At 44.1% G+C, this 20,508-nt stretch overlaps 1 protein-coding gene across 2 annotated transcripts in view; it reads left to right on the top strand.

Moving 5' to 3' along the window:
- TMEM229B (transmembrane protein 229B) overlaps positions 1 to 20,508 on the top strand; it is a 367,657-nt gene that overhangs the window by 271,043 nt on the left and 76,106 nt on the right. For both annotated transcript variants that reach the window (XM_085627152.1, XM_085627153.1), the window contains exon 4: positions 17,077 to 17,190. The gene's annotated coding sequence lies outside the window, so the exon portion shown is untranslated. The remainder of the gene's footprint in view (positions 1 to 17,076; positions 17,191 to 20,508) is intronic.

The raw sequence follows: 20,508 nt of genomic DNA on the forward strand, positions 1-20,508 counted from the left end.
TTATATTATCCCAAACAGATACAAATTTTCTTTTCTCTTTCTTTTATCCACATCTCAGTGTAAACAATCCATAGAAAAACGTCCAAAGGTAGGCAAACGTACACACTAACCACGCTAGGAAACAAATATTTCAACCATAAAATTATATTTTTTTGAGAAAAAAAAAAGAACTCACAAGCAGTGGCACCTCTCCTTTTAACCCACGTACCCTCTCATCCTGTTGGTTTTTGCTGGCGTTCATATGTGTTGGTCAGGTTGGTTAAAAGCATTCAGAATGGCTGACTAGGGAGTGGGGGATCCATGTTTTAGCCTCAGTGTTAGCTCAACATTCTGTATATCTGGGCAAATCATTTAATCTCCTCATGCCCAGATATATTTTACCAGTCCAAAAAAATGCAGCGATCTCCGGGGAGTGGTTGGGGCGGGCACAGGGAGCCAAGGAGGAGTGGTGGGGATGGGCACAGGAAGACAAGGAGGAGTGGTGGGGGAGCGCACAGGGAGACAAAGAGGAGTGGTGGGGCCAGCACAGGGAGACAAGAAGTAGTGTTGGGGTCGGGCAAAGACGGCACAGGGACACAAGGAGGAGTGGTGGGGGCAGGCACAGGGAGACAAGGAGGAGTGGTGGGGTGGGCACAGGGAGACAAAGAGGCTAGTGGGGGTTGGCACAGGGACACAAGGAGGAGTGGTGGGGGTGGGTACACGGAGACAAGGAGGCAGCTGCCGCCCTGTGCGCCGCTGCTCGCTCCCCAGGCAATACTCCATGGGAGTGAACTTTTCAGAAGAGGTGGGACATGCTCCCACCATTAGCCATTTGCAGGCTACGATTCTAAAAAGACATGCACAAAAGCCAATCTAATGCGTGGGAGGAGTCAGACCCACACAAAGTAACTACAACAGATCGCCTAACAGCTCAAGCGCTGCATAGACTCAACCTAAAAAGAGTTCTCCGAAAACAGAAAAGCAAGGCAAGCGTAAGAAAACTATCCTTGGGCGGTGATCTTCTGTGAAAAACTGAAGTGATGTATTGCTGCCTGACCCAATTAGGAGGCAGCAAATAAGAGAGACACTGGATTGAACCAATTGTAAGCAGCAGGCAGGAGCAAAGTCCTTTATAGATGACAACAGGTCTTGCAGCAGCGCATGCACACTGTTAGGCTCGACCTAAAAAATCTGATTGACTGAGTGACATTCAGCATTCACAACAGTAATAATTCAGCACCTTTGCTCACTTCGCAGACCCTACCTTTGACCTTTGCTTTGTTTCTTGAGGTACCCTAGAGAGAAGTTGATAAGACCTCATGGAATGATGGGATTTTATTGTTGAATTACAGGAAGGACGTGTTATTTGTATTGTTGAGGTTTCGAATGCTTAAATAATCTTCTTGCATCCATGCTTATATGAGAACGCTGTGATCTTGAGTGTTCCACTGAATATGACGCATTTCTAATGTACGTCCCAGGCAATGAAAGGTAAAAAGAAGCTCCCAGACTCTGCCTACACTTGTAGTAAGCCAAGAAAAAAGGTGTCGTATCCACATCCCACATAAGGGGTGATTTACATTGTACCTGTTCGAACTTACCCTACACCTAGCAGGAAGGCACACTCTTGGTCATCCAGATTTCACATTCCAAGTGAACATTGTTACTGAGTTTGTGACTTTAAGATTTTTATCTGCATTTAAGATGCATGGTTACATGTGATACCAATTGGAGTTCGAAAAACATTCTTAATTTCTGCATATATTTATGGCAAGAAAAGTGCATACAGAGTTTGTTTATGTATAAGGTTCCTGTGTCCGCCCAGCCTCCATTGCGGTCGGCTGAACTTGTGACTTTATCCTGGTCCAGCCCGACCAGATAATCACAGTTTACGCTTTGTTTTTTGGCGCTATTTTTACTGAAAACGTTACAAGTAAATATCTTTGGATCTACTGCTTGGACTTTTTCTTGTGTTGTGTTTTCACTTTATTGCTGCTTGAGTGCTGCCTAAATACTTTACAGATAAGCCTGACTGCTTTTGTGCTGAGCTACCATAGGGTAGTCATAGTTTAATTTATTGACTTTTGTAGTTCACCCTGACAAGGAATCTGGTTGTTTCCTCAGTGGAGCTTCCACCCCCTCAACCAATAACGCAATTTCTTTCATATTGCAAATATGTTACATGATTGTTGCAAGACAAGTGCATACAGAGTTTGTTTATGTATAAGGTTTAAGTATCCGCTCACACTCCATTGCGGTTGGCTAAACTTGTGACTTTATCCTGGTTCAGCCCGACCAGATAGTTACATTTGACACCTTGTGCTTTTGGCCCTATTTTTACTGAAAACGTTAAAAGTCAATGTTGGACCTTGACCTTTTTGACAGGCCTTTCCCCAATCTTTTTGCCTTCTTCCTCTTATTTCTTCTGACCCGTTTTTGTTGGTTTTAGGACTCTGGGCACTTTACCACTGCTAACCAGTGCTAAAGTGCATATGCTCCCTGTGTAAATTGTATCTGTAATTGGTTATCCATGATTGGCATATTTGATTTATGGGTAAGTCCCTAGTAGAGTGCACTGTGTGTGCCCGCGGCCTGTAAATCAAATGCTACTAGTTGGCCTGCAGCACTGATTCTGCCACCCACATGAGTAGCCCTGCTACCATGTTTGAGACCTGCTACTGCAGTGTATGTGAGTGCAGTTTTCAACTTGCATGTCGAACTGGTAAGTCCACCCACTTGCCTTTTATTACATGTTAGGCACCTGTAAGGTAGGCCCAAGGCAGCCCCATGGCCAGGGTGCAATGTATTTAAAAGGCAAGACAGGACATATGATGTTATGTTTTACATGTCCTAATAGTGAAATACTGCTAATTTTGTTCTTCACTATTGCAAGTACTATCTCTCCCATAGGATAACATAGGGATTGCCTTGAAACATTTTTTAAGTGTAATATTCTATTGGGAACAGATAGAGAGTTACATATGTGGTCTCTGAACTCATAATTTAAAAATACATCTTTCGGTGAGGATGGTTTTTAAATTGCGTGTTGGAAAATGCCACTTTTAGAAAGTGGGAATTTCCTTGCATAACTATTCTGTGCCTCTGCCTGCCTGTAGAATCCACATCTGGGTTAGGATGGCAGTTGGGCTCTTGTGCATTCACTCTAGACAGTCCCACAAAGGAAGTTGAAGGTGTGCCTTCCTGATGGGCCTTCCTGAGCTAGAGTGGTGGGAGGAGTTGTCAATGACACCTGAATAGGGCTGTGCCCGTGCTCACACAAAGCTATCTCCACCCTTGTAGGAGGCTGGCTTAGTATATGGCGCACACCTATTCAAGTAAAGCACCTTGCACTAATCCAGACAACCCTTGTGGTGATTTTAGGGGTTGTAGAAACCATAGAAAGCACTCTAAGTGGTAGCTGTGTAGAGCAATCTTCAGGCTTAGTCCAGAAGGAGTGTTAAGCAGTTTGTTTTACCAGTACTAATCATATAGTGTAGGTTAAATGAAAAAAAATTACACACTGTAGCTATACAAATATGTCTATGTTAAACACACTCACTAACATATTGGTATATCTCCTACCCGGAGATATCCACGCAAATACACACAATACTTCAATTGTAAACGAGTAAGTAAGCAGAAATACACAGTGGTCTCCAGGGGGAGACCAAACCATATACTAAAGAAGTGGATTGTGAACTGCAACTGAAGTCGGGATTGGACCAGAGGACTCAGAAGAGCTAGGGACACAAGGAACCACCCAAGGTAAGTACCCAGGAACCCCACGGAGGCGGTGTGCAGAGTGGAAACACTGCCGCGTACTCAATACAAGTCAATGGGAAAGTCGCGGTTGAAGTTTTAAAGAAGAAGGACCCTTCCCAGTGGACCCTGAAAAAACCCAATGGAAGACAGAAGGTTGGAGAGTCACCCCAGCCGTGGATACCCCAGGAACCAGGATGCCTAAACCAGGGAAGCTGGTTGCATAGGTGTGAAGTGACGTCGAAAACCGCCGTAGACCGCAATGGAGGACTTCAGGAAAGATGCTGCTGGCGAAGAAGGTGAAAGTGTCTGGTGGAATCCAAGGGTGGATTTTTGAAGACAAGAACCTGCAAACAGAGAGGACAGAGTTTATGACAATCGGAGGTGACCAGGAGGCACGGAAGAGCAATGTCGACCGATGACTGAAGAGGTCGGAGTGATAATGGTGACCTTGTCGCTGCAGCTTTGAGGACCAGGCAACGCTGTGGAAGACCAGGATCCATTCACGAGCTGTCCCACATCGGAAGTCGAGAACCAGGGGGTTGGTCTGGTGGGAGCACCAACAAGCCTTGGCAGCCGCAACAGACGTAGTAAACAAAAAAGAAGCAACGTTGGGACCAGCCAAATCCAAGGGACTCACCAACTGCAGTAGAGTCAGAGCAGGTCCAAGCAAGCAGGGGAGCCCACTGAAGCCAAAGAAGACCCTCAAGAGGACCCATAGGCCGGCGCATAGGAGTCGCAAAAGGACCTCATGCAGCTCACCAAAGATGCAGGCCAACGGTGCAGAGGATGCAGTAAGGACAAAGACCTTGGTAGGAATAAGTGCTGGAGGCTGGAGCTTCTGGCATACAGAACCAACAATCCTTGTTAACGGCAAGTCAACGCAGTGACCAGGGGTTCTGTTTCAGCAGTTCCGACTAGGGGTACTGGCCTCAAACTTACTGAGAGGACAGGTCAGGCCTCGAGGGAGTTGCAGAACCGCCACTTGTGTTGTTGAGCCTTTCGGGGTCCATGGGAAATCAGGAGCAGCAGACCGGTCAGCTTCATTGCGGTGGCTACAGATGCAGGCGAGTGACTCCTTCACACCAATGGAGATTACTTTGGGTGTCCTTGATGCTCACAGGCCTGAAAAGGAACCTGGAAGAAGCACAGTCATAGACGACGAAGAAGACTTGCAGAACAGTGAGATCAGGAGCAGCAGGAGCCTTCCTTGGTGTAGTCTTGGTTCTAGGCGAAGTCCAGTGGTGCCCAGACGGTCGAAGTTGTAGTTGTTTCGGGTTTGAATCTTGTCCCACGACGAATCTGAAGAGTTACTCAAAGGTAAGCCCTTAAGTACCCTAGGGAAAGTGTTGGAGCGATTCAGGGGTCCCTCCCAGCAGAGGCACTGGACAGAGGGGAGGATACTCCCATGTCCTTTGCCCAGTTTCGCGCGGGAGCCAAGGGCTCGCTGAACTGGCTCAAACTGGAGTATGCAAGTAGGGCACCAAATGTGCCCTTCAAAGCAGTCTGGTGGCACTGGCAAGCGCTCTCACCACAGCCCAATACACTAAGTTCTGTCTGGAAGGTGATCACACCTCCCTGTGACAGGATACCTATGGTTCAGGCTTCCCCTGCTGAAGCTCAGCTCAGCAGCAGGAGGGCAGGAACGTGTCTTTGGTCGGCAGCAACACTACCTTGCTGTTAGACCCTGAAAGGTTGGTACTGGGAATATAGGGGGCACCCTAGAGGAGCCCCCAGTACATGGGATCCTAAATCCAACTCCAAAATCTGTATTGGGGTAGGATTCCAACATGTTTGATACCAAAGATGCGGCCAATATATAGTTAGAGATCTTGTATATGACTTGATTTCCTCTATATGTATTAAATGGCTGACCCCACTTACAAAGCCTGGAGAATCGACTTTGGGGTTTGTAGCGGTGTCTTGCTCATTCAGAGGCACCCTCACAATTGTAACCAAGCACTCTGCTCTCAGGACTGAAGAGCCTGTCGTAGGGGTAACTTATAGGTTTTAAGTGTAGTGACCTCAGATATAAGGAAACATATCAGTGGTGAGGGGTGCTAGCACCTACTTACATAGGCTGCAATGGCAGACCTGTAGTCACAGTTTGAGTGGTCTGTCATGGGTGGCATCATACATGCTGAAGCCCATGAGAGACCCCATGTGTACCTATGCCCTGGGTACCTTAGTATCATATACTAGAGACTTACAAGGGTACACCAGTAGCCAATTGTGGAGGTACCAAAGTACTTACTATTGTCAAATTTAGGAAGAGAGCAGAGTGACTGCATCCTGATTAGCAGGATCCCAGTCAGACTAGACATAAAACAGAATAACACCAGCAAAAGTGGGGGTAACCATGAAAGCAAATCCTACTCTCCTGCAACCCTCAATGGTGTGTCTGGAATCAGGTCAGGAAAAAGGCAGGGTCTTGTGCACTATAAAGATTTTCCTTTGAAGTTTGCCTACTTCAAATGCAGAAACTGGTATGAGTACTGCAGCTGGGGCACCATAACCTCAGACAGAACACTTTTGGACTAAAGGACATTCTGCCAGGAAGAAGAGCTGGATGCTCTAGGAGGGACTGACACTCTGCTTGTTGCTTTGTTTTGCTGTCCTTCTGCTTGCTGTTTGTTTCTGTCCTGGGAGTGAAAGGCCTGGACTTTGCTTTCTGTATCCTGCTTCTAAGGATCTTCAAGGGCTTGTGTGTGTGCTCTAAGAAGTCTCAGGGCCATCAAAAACGTAATCTGCAGCTCCCTGAATTCCTCTGCTGGGAGTTCTGACCTGTCAAGTGGAGCCATTTCCAGTTCTGGGCCATTGGAGGTGGCTTTGCTGCTAAGAATCAAGAAAATCGACGCATCGGTTACCAGCACCTGTTTTTATCAACGCATGACTGCAGAAGATTGACGCATTGCCATTGCCTGCATTGAAGCTATTGTCACTGCTCATTGAGAATCGACACATAGATGTCGACAACATCCCAGGCTCCAACACCACCATCACTGCGTATCAGAAGAATCCCCGGAGCGTGAGTTTCAAGCACTGCATCCATGAGGCTTGGGACGCATCGCTCAGAATCCGACGTAGCACCCACTTAACGGCCGAGGAATTGACCCAACACCTGTTTGCTGCAGCATCAATGCAGCGCACCTGGATTTTTGATGTATTATCGCCGCATTGTCCCTGGGCGCCATTTTCTTCATCGACACCGCACTGCAGTAATGAACCAAGGCTGCGTGTCCAGAAACCAACGCATGACCTCCCCTTCCAGTAAGCTGTGTTTTTGATGCATCTCAGGTGCTTTTGCTTAAACACCCGCATACATTAATTTCTAAGGATTAATACTTTTTGTACATTTTAAAAGTGAAATTGTGACTCGTGTATGTTGGATTTTTCTCATTTTAGTCTTGTTTTATTCAGATAATTAGTGCTGGTGTGGTGTCCATTTGTAATGTTTTCCATGTGTTACTGTGTGTGAATGTACAAATGTTTTACACATTGCATCTGAGAAATGTCTGCTGATTTCCCTGCTTGCTGTGGCTCTGTAGACTCTACTTAGTTTTCAGGCCTGTAGTTTCTCTAATGCAATAAGACTAGTTTATTTATAACTAGATAGAGGAACAGATAAATACGTATTAGACCAAATAAGGACAGCTAGCTCCACTTAGGACTGCTGCAAAGCGGAGTGTGCTGAGTGCAGGTCTTCCTGTCTCTCACTCCGATACTACATTTTATACAGAGGTTTGTATGGAGGTAAATAGATTTTGAAGACAAGCAAGGACCCACTTTCTCTGCTTATTCTCCTTTCTGCTGCAACGTGGTAAACGATAACTAGCCTCTACCATGCTGGTACATTATGTAAAAAGGTACATAGAGAAAATGGATGGACCTTCATTCTTATTCCATCTGCTCATTTCCCTTCTGGTTGCCGTGTCATGCACTCTCCTTGCTTTCCAGGCATGTCAATGTTTTGCTGTCACACTATGATCACAACTTATAAACCACTATGGAGGGCACATATTAATAGCAATAAGAACCTATTATCGCACTCGAGCGCTCTACTGTTGGCATACTTTGAGAAGACTGAAAGAGGAAGGGCTGGAATGAGCACTGAACAGCGTGTATAGAAATAAGGACAGCATATGTGTATGCAAGAGATTAAGGTTGGTTAAATATAGGAATTTTCCAAAACGAGAGGCCACTAGTACAAAGGATGGTACTCTAGCTATAGACCTTATCCATGTAGTGGACACATGCTCCATGAAAACATCCACAATGCAACACTGACTTTTGTATTCCAAAGAGCATCTTGTATTTTACTGTTCATTGACAATAGATGTGGCATACAGGCATACATGGTGCTAGAGCTCCATTAGAGTGTAACCCCTAATATGCACTGATACAACAAATAGGTGTGGGTGTTTTCAGTGAGAATAAGTCATTTTTTTTATCATGACTGAAGTTGTATGTCTGTATTTGTGTGACTGTACAAATGTATACAGTGATCTCATGCATTGATGATGCATGGAGCGTTAGGATGGATCGACTAATGAATGGTAAAATAATTGAGAAATGGAAGTGGAAGGACCTCTATGAGCAAGTGCGAATTAAAAAATGTATTTTTATGATCGGTATGACTTGCAGAGTGGTCGCTAGCAAGAAAATAAAGTAGTAACCATCACTTGCATGGAGAATGCTCCATATATGTCAAGGCCATTGATGTGGGGGTTTTGTTTCCAAAATGTCTATTGGTTGGAACACTTTTCTAAAAACGATCCTTCCTGCACCAACAGGGATCTTTTGGTATGGCAGGTGTCCACCCGCCAAACTTATAGCGGGCCCTTAAGTCCTAAATCCTAAGGACGCGTTAGTTACCAGGCCATAACTCCCAACCCTCTCCAACTGTGTGCATAACTATGGCTTAGGCCAGTGATACTGAAAGTACGGCCCGAGGGCCGCATGTGGCCCTCTTGGGCTTTACATGCGCCCCCAATCCCCCCCCCTCCCCCCTCCCCCCTCCCCCCCCCCTGAGCAGTAGCATGAGCTGCTGTTTACTTACTGAGCACTAATATTCAGAAAACCGGTTAAATAAACCAGCAAGCATTTATTTGCAAGTTAAATTAAGTAACCACTGTGATGTCCTGGGCCTCTTAACTTTAGTTAACCTGCAAATAAATGCTTTTTCCGTTTATTTAACATTTTGTTAGACTTCCTTGCACAACCTCTGACCCACCCAGGACATCCTACTTCCACAGTTTGGCCCTCGGTCACACCAGAGACCATACTTTGTGGCCCCTGGGCAAACGTTTATGAGTAACCTTGGCTTAGGCCCTACTGAAGGTACTCAGGGTGACACCTTCATTTATCCGAGTTCTAACCACTTCTTAAGAGATAAGCCAAGGGAGTAGCCAGAAAATGTAAATACCCCCCACTTTGATCCATTCCTCAAACTCCGTCAGGTGAGAAAAGTAAATAAACTCTACCCACTCTAGATTAGATCCCTTAATCCAGCCTTCTGTCCATCTATTTCTCCATCCTTTAAACCTGTCATGCATCCATCCATCTTTCCAATTTTCCACCCATACATCCATCCTCTCACCATTCCATCCATCCACCCTCTCATCATTACAGTCTAGCATTCATGCTTCTACTCACACTTCCAACCTTTCCTCCATACTTTAACCCATCCATCCATTCGTTTTTATCCATCCACCAATTGACCCTCCTTTTGTCAATCCACCAATTCATCCTTTGACCTTTCCATCCAGCCATCTATTCATCCATCCACCTATTCATCCAGACTTTCATCATTACAGACACCTTCTTTCACCCACCCATGTAAATCTTGTTTTTTCCTTCCATCCAACAGTACTTTTATCCTTGCATTCATCCTTTCATCCACAGTTCCTTCCTTATTTTTATGTCCTTCCTTTTCTCTTCCTTCCAAATCTCTCTCCCCCTTTCTCTTTCATTCCCTATCTAGTCTCTTCATTTCTTTGCTGTTGTTCACTCCTAATCACTGTGCTGTTTATCGGTTTCCTTTCCTTTTGATTTTTAATAGCTTTTGTCTGCAGAGCTGCAGTCAGGACAGGATCATAAATAACTATAATTGTCGACACCACCCGGCTTAAGCTGTGAAAGCGTTGGTTCATCACACCATAGCCGTTTGTGTTGATCTATGGAAATCAGTTAGTTTCCTTAGCCTGTATTGTAGCAGTTAAACCTAAACCAATCCAGTTTTCATTTGCCCACTCTCTTCTAACATTTTGTAATGACTTTCTTACATATCTTTATTGTTCGTGAGCTTAGGCTGAAGATTGCGTACCTAATTCTGTTAACTGTATTGCTTATTTAAGATGTTGATCTTTATTCCACAGCACCTCCTTGCGTGTAGGCAGCACTTCACCCTATGCTGCCCAAGGGTTAGATGAGGATGTGAGGATACTTCAAGGACTTTTTGGGTTGCATCCGAGGTCCTTCGGGCAAGATGGCCAAACAAGCATGCAGGTCTGTTTGTAATTGGTCAGGAAAGTTAGAGTGGCATGAAGCCAGTTTGTGGTAGTAGCGCACTATACAAAATGCCCGATTGTTACGTGAGCTCAGTCTCTGCAGGTATAAGAGTGTCTGGTATTCCTCAATTCTTCCTGAATCCGCTTAGAGAACTCCTACAGTGGAAACAATGTACCTCATTACTGCTTGTTAAGGGTGGCTTAATTCACTAAGAGCTTTTTCCTACTCTCGTGTCTCCATCACCAAAATTCCATTGACATCCTGCATCCATTGTCATGGTCCTAAAGAAAGTGAATCAGTGACTAGACTTTGGCGAGTACAGTGGCTTAGTGGAGAGCATGGAAATGACCAGAATACATTGTATGTTTCATTGAGCAGACTTTTTGGGAACGTATATGTGGTTTAATAGATATTTACTGAAAGAGCAAAAGCAAAATAGTTTTCTGGGAGCCCTTTCGGTGGTTACGCCCATTGTGGTACTAATTCGGAAGGTACCATAATTGTATAGGTGCCTCTGAGAGTAAAAACATGCTGCACCTGTTCTTTTTTGAAGATTTGGGTTCATCCTGTGCGAGAGAACTCAGAGGCAGGCTTTACGAATCAAATCTTTTATTCAGTATTAAAACACATACACTCTCCTACATCCAGAGGCCAGCAAGGCGACGAAGAACGTAATTGGCAAACAAAAACACACAGCCGCATAATAATCAACCGTATTTTTAAAACACAATTAAAACGAAGATATGAACATAGTTACTGCAAGCAAACACCTATTCCAACCAATCTGGATAACTCAAGTTAAACCAACAGGCATTCCTGGATAACAGGCCTGTGCCCTATTCACTATTTACATACCACAGACGTTCATAAGTTAGACACAGATGTGACCCATTTCTGAGCCATAAGTGACACATATGTATATGCATTGTTATTCTTCCTCTTTTTATGACCAGAAGCAGGATTTCCCATTTCTAATGTTATGTCCAGTATTTGGCTGACCTCTTTAAGATGGTACAGAACATCCTTGGAGATCTGCATCTATCCCAAAATCCTCATTCACTTCCGGCCCTAAAATGTTCTCTGCATTTTTCAAAGTTTTCGCAACAACTCATTTTTCCTTTCATAGCTAAATTATTCAGAAAGGGTGCCCCTCGATATGGAATCAATCTTCTTGTCCTTGATATGGTACGTGATTGGTTTGAACTCTCCCAGCCATTTCAAAGTGCCTTTTCAAAGTTGATGCTACTAAATCTTGAAGGATCTGGACTTTGTATCCCTGCAATGTAATGACCCCTTTGGCTCTTGCTAGGGTCACAATTTCATCCTTCACTTAAAAATTGAACTCCAGTAAGGCTATCTGCTAGAGAGTCGCCTCTCATGCCACCATTCCCTACTCTATATGTTCAATCTCATTTCAGTCAAGGGTCTGCAGGTCATCCCCTGATGGCGAGGAGTAGGTCCTGCACAAAACCTTTTATGTCTTGCCATTCTGCTCCTCTGGGCATGCCTCTAATCCTTATGATGGTTCTTAAAGGCCTGCTTTCTAGGTCATGGTTTATGCCAAGTTTGTATGATCCCCACATCTGATACTATTCTTCCTGTCTCTCATACACAGTTTTCTCACCCTCATTCATTTGTGGCTAGATCTTCTTTGAGTTCCTGGAAGCAAAATGTAAAGTCCAATCTTATCATGCCAACTTCTGCTTTACTATTTAAGAGGAACTGTTGCAAGAAGTTGCTAGTGATGTCAACACATTCCACTTCTGGCACTTGTCTATCAGGTGATTGAGTAGGCTGTAGGGAATTTTGGCACTCCTCGTCTTTCTTTGTAGCCCTGGTTGTCAACAGCTCTTTCACTGAATGCTCTCTGTAGATTATGTTGGCTTCCATTGCCTCTCTGCTTCCAGCTTTGGTCTAATAACTTTACTGGGCTATTAGGTTAGTGTCACATCTGTCTAGGGTACTCTCTATCTTTGATGTCATCTGATGTCTAAGGCTATACAATGGAACAGTTTGTCCTCTTGTGAACTTAGGATGGCAGCCAACCCTGGTTCATGTGGAGCAAGCCACTTCTATGGAGAAGCATCTTACCAGCCCCTACCCTGTGTGATTCTGTATTGTACCTCACGCCATCCAAGAGTGCCCTAATAGCCGCATAGTGCTTCACCATTCATGGTCAAGACTCGGGTCCTGTCTAGCAACATGTTGATGTTTGTCACTTTGTTCTCAATGGTAACCGTTCAGGAGGCGGAGTAAGGAACCCAGGGGTCAGGATCCCATTTGTCTTCTGAGGCACTCCCTTGCTTATAGACTGTCTCCCCCATCAAGTGTTGTTCCTTTGAACCTCCACTTCAGTTCTTGTGAAAGGATCCCCATGTGAGCAGACTCAGGTCGGCCAGGGTCAATCAGACCCGATTGTCTGGAGGGCAGAGGCCACATGGCCTCACCTCTGTGCTACCAGAATGTGAAGACTTACCAGAATATAGACATGCGCAGTGGACAGTCGGACATTAGGGCCCTTTGACCTGTGTCTGTCCAGTAGGCTTTTTAAAACCTCATATCATTTATGCTTTTCATTTTGATATCTAACTACGGTCGTGGGATATCAACATGCATGAAGGACCAACACCAGAGCAGAGAGTGTATCCACTGTGAAGGTTTGACACCATTTTCATCACCTCAACCAACGCTTGTGCCTGATTTGGTGTTGGGTACCTTCCTGTACTGCATGTGATACACACCAGTAGTTTCACCTTGCTGAGGTAGGTAGAGCTTTTGTACTACGCCTTTCGCAACACAAATGTGTTGATCTTATACTTGAGGGTGAGTCCATGTCTAGGAGATATTGTTGGTCAAGAGTGGAACTTCTTGACTCCAAGTTAACAGAGGAGTAAGTCAGGGGTACGTGCTCGCACCTACCCTGTTTTGCCTCGTTGTTAACGCATTGGTCGCCCAACTTCCTGAGGTAAAGGATAACGATGCCCCGAAGATAGTAATCAGAAATGATGTTTGCGGATGACACCCTTTTATTGTCAAAGTCGCCCATGGGCATCCATAGGGTCCTTGATAGCTCTGTTACCATCTGTAAAGACAGAGGGCTGGAGATTAACACACAGACGACTACATTTATGGTCTTCAACCCAGCCAATACATCCCATTCTAACCCTTGTTTAGATTGTACTATGCTTGAGAGGGTGTCGGTATTCGAATATCTAGGTGTCACCTTGACAGAAAATCTGGAGTGGGGGCCGCAAATAGCCAAAGCAAGTCTTAAGCTAGCCCAGACTGTGTGGGGAATTGCAAAACTGTGTAGAAACTCCTACTACAAACCAGCTGGGCCTATAGCAGAGATTTACAAAGTGCAAGCTACAGGAGCGACAATGTATGGGGCTGAATTATGGGGTCATTGTTGTTCTAGTAGCTTGAGTAAAATAGAGAACAATTTCATGAGGCAGTTGCTGGGTCTCACCCCCCCCCCACCGCACCCTGCTTACCCCCTATGGTTGGACCTAGGAATCAGACCAATTGGGGATGAGATTGGACTTAGACCCCAACTTTTGGCGCAGGTTGTGGGTGACCCTGGAACTGGCCGTTTAGCTGTCGAATTAAAAGAGCTATTGAGTCTCCTGGGTGTAGGTAAAATACCATGGTTTGCACATGTAAAGGATGAATGTTGTAGACTGGGAAAGTCAAGTCTTTGTAGTAATCCAGAGGAAACGTGCCCTGTAAAATTGGTAAGATCTTATAGAATGCACAAATTTGTAGATATCCAGGTGAGTTTGGCCTTAGGACACTTGACAGCCGAATTTTTGAAAATCAAAGACAATTATATAATAGAGTCTTTCCTGGATGACATTCAACCAACCTTGGCAAGGAGACTATATGTCCAGTTTAGATTTGGGACCCTGCCGCTCCGTGCTTTCTCCAACAAATGGTCAAAAACCACACCTCGAGGGTGGCCTGCCTGCAATTGTGAGGAAGAATCAGAGCTCCATGTTCTTTTCTTCTGCCCCGGCTATAAATCAGCTAGGCAGCGCTGGCTTATCCGACTGTGCAGGAACTTAGGGTTTGTGCACTGTGAGGAAGCATTTAGAGTCCTGAAGTATGATACTCATATGCCCATTGTTTTTGCTGTATCCTGATTTCTAACCTCGATGTGGCGTAAGCGCTGTATGTTCCTAAATCTGTTATCACAGCCTTGAAAGTATATATTGTCAGTATCTTTTAACTGTTTGACCCAATTTTTTAACCTTTGTAATGTTTTAAATGTCAAGTCCACCGATGAAATTAGCTTTTACCTTGACAAATTGCATGCGCAGTTGTTATGTCTCTTGTGGCTTTTATTTAGGGGAAACACACATGGTAGTTGGATAAGGACGGGTTGTAGACTTGAATTGCCCGGATCCACCACTCTGTGATCCCTGTGACTGTTTTATAGTACATGGTTTTATGTGTATGAATTTTCGGTGTATGCACTTTTATGGTCCGCGATGACAGAAATAACGTTTGTTGGAATGGAATGGAATGGAATGGAATGGATTGTATTGTACATATCCAAATGTGATCTGGATGCACACAAACTACGTTTACACAGGCACTGCATGTACATTAATGACACACTAAATGTGCAGTGGCGTGGGAGAGGGGAATATTATAAAGATGTTTTGGTATTTTTTCCCCCACAATTTCTCAACTTTTGGATCTTGTTACAAGTGCCTTCTAAATCCCAGTTTGGCCACTAACATTGGTTACTGACCGAACTGGGAATTCACAATGAAAGGGTAATACTGCGTGCATTACTGTACTCAGTATTTCCAGGGACACCCACCGGATCTTGTCCTAGAAAGAAAAAGGCCCTGCATCAGTGGTGTAACAAAAAATGATGGGACTCTCCTGCAAAATGTCATAAGGGACCCTAGTCTCCAATATCTTGCACATGTTCATAAACTTTGGACTGAATAGGGGCCCCCATATGGATTGGGGCACCCTGTGTCACTGGGACTGCAGGGGCCTGTGATACGCCCCTGCACTAAATGGGAGAATTACCCACCATCTGCATGCTCTGTAAGATCTTCAAGTGGCTCCCCATCGATGCCCAACTGACCGTCACTCAGGCACTTGTCAACAGCTGATTGGACTATGGTAATGCACTTTACGTAGGAGTCACCTCGCCCCTCCTCCAGACTCATGCTAGAGCTCCCCAGTCAGATTCACATCACCCCCCACCCCAAGAAGCTCCACTGACTCCCCATTCAGAAGAGATGTCAATTCAAGATGTTGACCCACACCTTCAAAGCCCTACACAACCAAGGAATAGCAAATAGCATATATCAACCACCACCTGAACTTCCACCAACCCTCCAGACACCTATGCTCCATCTCCCTCTTCCTCGCTCACACACCCTGCATCCGCCACAGCAAGAGTGGATGAGATTACAACTCACAACAGCAGCATCATTATTTGTATCTACTCCACTGCAGAATAATTTCTGTCTTTCTGTATTGTTTATGAGAGGCACACACACTGTCTTTCATAGCCGCAGATAGTGTAAAGTTATTGCTCCCAGAGGACTAGCGCCAGGCAATAGATTCTAGCACTCCACCGTTAAGTGCAGAATGTCTCTGGAGGTAACAGGCCCAGCCATAGTCCCCTCCACAAGGGCCTAAGGAATAATTCCTGTTTTATTGCCCTCTATTTCCTAAATATTCAGGGGGATAATTACTTACATTTCACACAATGCAGCGCAGCATGCAAAATTGGTGCGCTGCATTCCTTGAAAAGGAGACAGAAGAAATGCACCATATCAACTAAGATATGACACGTTTCTGCTGTCTCCTAGCGCTGGCACACTGTGTGCTGCCTAGCGCCAACGCAGGCGCCCTTACACCATGGTGCAAGGGTGCCTACTTTACAGGCAGTATTGTTTGTGTGCAGGAAGGGACACCTTCGTGCACAACAATCCGTAAAGGCATTTTCCTCTTTCTGTGTGTGCTGAAGAATGCAGCACACATAGCGAGAGGAATAAATGAGGAGAAATAATGACCTGTCTCCTTGTTACGCCTAGTTCAACGAGGCGTAGCTTTTTGAAGCATTTCCAGGCATAGTAAATAGTAAATTTGGGCATGCACCATAATCCGTGGGTGGATGCATGGGAACACCCATGCTTCACCCCTGGAATGCCTTCCTATCACAAAGTATGTGCTGCCTTATGATACTTTTAGGAAAAATCCCACAAAGAGCCATGCACATCTGATTTGTATGACTTTATAAATCACATATAACACTGTGCCCCCTTTTTCATAAGATTTGTCTTGTACACAAAATAGTAATTTACCTCGTTTGAAGTTACCATGCAGGCAGCTGGAATTTGACTCTGATAACTGCAAGGCTGCTCAGTAGGGTTTGACTTGGCATGTAAGAAAGGTATAGTCTTTGTAGGTATGTTTACTGCATATCATGTACCAAACTGGATGTCCACATGTTCAAGTTTCAGGGGACACAACATTGTTTTCTGATGCCCCTTAATCTTGTGGACTATCACACAATGGTTTCCCACTGTGTAGATCCTTTCGACCAGCAGCACCTACACAAACCTGCCTGGACCCCTTTCATATAGTCAGCTTTATATTTTTTCCCAGTTGTTTTAGTGGTGACATTACATTCAGTACTCACTGCATTGACTTCGTTTTGCTTCGAGGGTACAAGAAATGGTCACATCACAGCCATCTATGGCTGACCATACAAAACTATTGATAAGTTATTTGTCCGTCAAAAAAAGAACGTGGGAGAGCTAACGTTTCTTAAATTTCTTTCTCTCATTTGTACAGATTTCCAGCTTTTTATGGTCATATGCCACCTTCTTCCACCAGACTCTGCTGTGATCTTTTGTGTCCTGGTGTTCAGGGCTCAAACCTAGGTGATCCTGGGGAGTGCCTGTAGAGGTAAGTACATGCATGACTAGTTGTACCTTTTGAACACGTGTGGAATGGGGTTTTTAATTATTCGCTAAGACAGAATATGAAAATAGTGCCATCGAGGAACTGAGTGACAGAAATATCTGTTGATCCCTCACCCATGACTTGATTCAGCCAATTGATTTACTTGACTGATATTATTTCTCGTGAGGTACCCGAGTCATCACAAAGTTTCCATTGGCAAACAAATGAAGGTAGGTGCATAGAAAGTGGAAATACTGCACACAAAGCCACTTCATTTCAGTCCTACAGTCAGTAGCGTAGGCCTTGTAACACTTCACAACGTTTTCCATTAGCTAGGTGATGTGGAGCAATTGGTAGAGGCAGCGCAGATTCCAGGGTCTCAGCCGAATGTACCTGTTCAACAAACTCAAAGACTTTTCACTGAGAGCAGAACAGGGCTGGTGGAAATACAGATCGGCCAGGGAGATGGAAATTAATTTAATAATTTAATAACCTTTAGATGAGGAAAAGGAACAGCAATTAGGTTTTTCCATCTAGTCAGCAGGCTATAGGAAACCCTGGACAGCAAAAATACAACTTCTAAATAAGAGGAAGTTTAAGCTATGGCTTGGTTGGTGACAAACCAGTTACAAACCACTAAAGTTAGTGTAACACCTGGTAATATCCCCACCTTTAGAGAGTGCTCGAGCAAACTTCACTCAGGCCGTATAACGCAGAGAGTATTCTAGCAATTCTAGCAAGTCACCCAAAACCTTTTAATTGAAGCTCTACAGAGGGCAGCCTATCCTTTCTCCCAAAATTAGATGCTTTCCACTAAGGCCATGTCAGTCATTGCATCAATTCTCATGTCTGTGTTGGGTTCTTTGTGGACTTCTACACTCTCCTAAGACTTCTCCTTCATTTAGGAGAATTCTTTGTACTCACAAAGAGATACGTTTGCTGAGATCTGGTGGTAAAGTTAACAAGCATTGGTACATGCATTTAGTTTCGCCTATGGGATTAACAATACGTTGTGAGGTGTGGGGGCAGTGTATGAGTGCAGAGAGAATGGCGTGAGTGCTCTCTTTGAATGGGGAGTGGTGCATGAATGAAGGTTGATAAGGGTCTGAGGGCAAGGTAAAAGTGCCTGACTGCATGGTGATTGATGTGTGTTCTGTGCAGAATGAGAATTGTGTGTTTACAGGTTGAAACATGTTACTCTGTACAAAGTAAGAGGTGTGCGAGTATAGGGTGAGCAGTAAGTCAATAGTATAAGTGCAGGGTGAGTGGTCTGAGGTCAGGGTGAGAGGTGTTGATGGAGGGTGAGATGAATGTGAGAGGTATGCAATTGGAGTGCAGAGTCAGCACTGTAAGAGTGGTGGTGAGTAGTATCTGACTGCCAGCGCAATGTTTGGGTACACTGTACAGAGTAAATGGTGGGAGTGTGTGCAGGGTGAGCTGTGTCTGAGAGTAGGTGACGTGCTTAGAAGTCCTTGTATGACAGAGCTTGTTTGTTGACAGAAGTAACTAGCAATTACATGTTTTGTGCGCAGTTGGTGGTAAAGCTTAGAAGACACAGTAGGCGTTAGATACTGCACAAGTGGTTTCGATCCCAAATTAGTGTCAGCAGTTAGCATTAAAATGCCCTCCGGTTAATGGGTAGAAATGCTTAAACATACATGTACAATATAAAATTAGCATTGGTTGGCAAAAACTCAGATTGGGCCTTAGGTGTGTGCTATGGAGGATCAAAGCAAAAGACCATGGTGGTCTCCTCAAGTGAATGTGACAATGTGGTAGAAAACGTTTCTGTCCACGAAGTTTTAAGGCACTTGCTGCACATCTAACTATATATTCTGCAAGTCTTGGTCTACACTATTGGTAAAAAAGCAGCTCATGGTTCTTGCATTTCCTTTTGAGACCTGTGTGTAATATGGTGATCATAGGTTAGGTTTGAGGGCTAATGACTGTTGCTGAGCTCTTTGTGCAACCTGCAGGTTAACCTGCAAGACATAACTTGAATCAATGCAGGTTTTAACTCAGTCTTTTGTTCTAGAAAGGTTGATGAAATATGAACCAGTGAATTCTATTATTTAGGACCATAACACAATTATGTTGGACCATAGGCGATTTAAATGGTCATCATTAATCTAATCTCATGCACAGGCCGTAGCATCTTACACAAATATTGGGCATGAGAAAGCATCTCTTGGTCAGCATGTGAAATGTGTCTTTGTTTCCCCTGATGGATTGTTAGGTTTCCTAGCAAGATGAGGTACTGTCCAGATGCATTGCCTTTGAAATCATTATCTTGCTCCCTGCTAGTACACAAGTTAGACAAAAGGTTCTATTAAGTGTGGTACTTGCAATTTAGCACAGTAAAACTGGGGAAACATCCATTAGATGCAGCCACTTACTGGCTACTGCTCCTCATGCAAAACACAAACTGAATGGTGCTGGTCCTAGTGTTGACATAATATATCGAGCAGGCTTAAGGTGCCTACGTTAGGCCCCTGGAACCGATACCCGATTTGCAAGATTGAAACCGGCTATGGAAAAAGAACAGCTGTGGGAAAAAAAATCGAGCAGATTAGAACTCTAAGCTACTTTGAGCATTGTTCACAATTTTTTGGAGCACTCTTGACTAGTACAATAGAGAAAAAAAAACAGTAGTCAAATGATAATACAAATGAGTAAATTGGGTTCTTGTTTTTCTTCTTTAATTGTCACAAATCCTCCAATCCCTTGTGCCAACGCGTTTCGTCGTAATTGGCAATAAACGTACGACTTCCTCAGGGCTGAAAGTAATACAAAGTTCGAGGTTGTAATATCAATCATAGTAAAGTTATCATAAGCCCAAGAAACCCCAAAAATTTCACCCTGTGCAAAGGGTTATTCAAATCCTTTTGTGAACATTGTAAGTGCAAAAATTATAATTTCATCAGCATATTAGCTAAACAGATATGACTAATTAAACTCATTAGCATACAATCCAAAAAAGTATGAATTTTACATTATTCACAGTGTTTTTTAACCTTGATATCATATAATGTCTCACATCATGCTTCATAACATCCAGTAATTGTTGATACCGTGACTTTGTGGTAATCACACTCGAAATAAACTCGGACGAAATATACCAAGTGGATTACCTTCATGGAGGTAAGATTCACTGTCCTGAGAGTGTGGTTGTTTATGATCAAAGTAGATGCCATGAAAGACCGTTGCCTTATATTCTAAGCATTTTTTAACCTTGACTTTACAGATTCTCATTTAAAAGAAACTACAAGGTATTTTCTAAATTTAAGGTACTCTAGCTTAAGGTCACAAGGGTCACGTACA

This window comes from Triturus cristatus, chromosome 9 (assembly GCF_964204655.1).
Source record: "Triturus cristatus chromosome 9, aTriCri1.1, whole genome shotgun sequence".
Taxonomy (NCBI): domain Eukaryota; kingdom Metazoa; phylum Chordata; class Amphibia; order Caudata; family Salamandridae; genus Triturus; species Triturus cristatus.